A 570-nucleotide genomic window follows, 5' to 3' on the forward strand; every position below is an offset into this window, starting at 1 on the left:
AAATGACCGTTTTTATTTTTATTATTTCACAAGCACCACAGTAATTATGCTAATGTTAAACTCCCACCGCGCAGACTTTACAGTGCAGGGTAGAAAGCCAGTAAGCCTCGCTGTATGTCCATGTCAGATTCGCTCTTATGTGAAAAATGTTGATTCAACGTTTGCCGCTTAGTCCTGCCAACTAAATCCTTGGCAATTTGGGCATTAATCCAATTTGATAGCCTAAGCTCGCTCCATTGCAAGTAAATCTCAGGTTGAGGTCACTGCTACGCTGCCAAACAAGGTAATTCTTTCCCTAAAGTCATTAATTACAGCGCTCAGACAAAGGCCAAACGGGATTGTGGGGGCCTACAGTAGGACAGAGATGCCAAATCACGTCTTAAACTAAACCCTCTCCCTCCCCGCCTGTTATAAATTCCTTGAACAGATAATGACTAATGGATTTGTGATTGTTGTGTGCCTGGGTTTATTACAAGCAACCACACGTCTTGTCAGGCGGTCTACATGCGTTACATTAGATGGTTTTCAAGAGATGCTCGAAGTACAAACTTCTGATCTTTATATCAACCT

This window comes from Haplochromis burtoni, unplaced genomic scaffold (genome assembly GCF_018398535.1).
Source record: "Haplochromis burtoni strain Fernald_Lab_line unplaced genomic scaffold, NCSU_Asbu1 Contig_42, whole genome shotgun sequence".
Lineage (NCBI taxonomy): Eukaryota > Metazoa > Chordata > Actinopteri > Cichliformes > Cichlidae > Haplochromis > Haplochromis burtoni.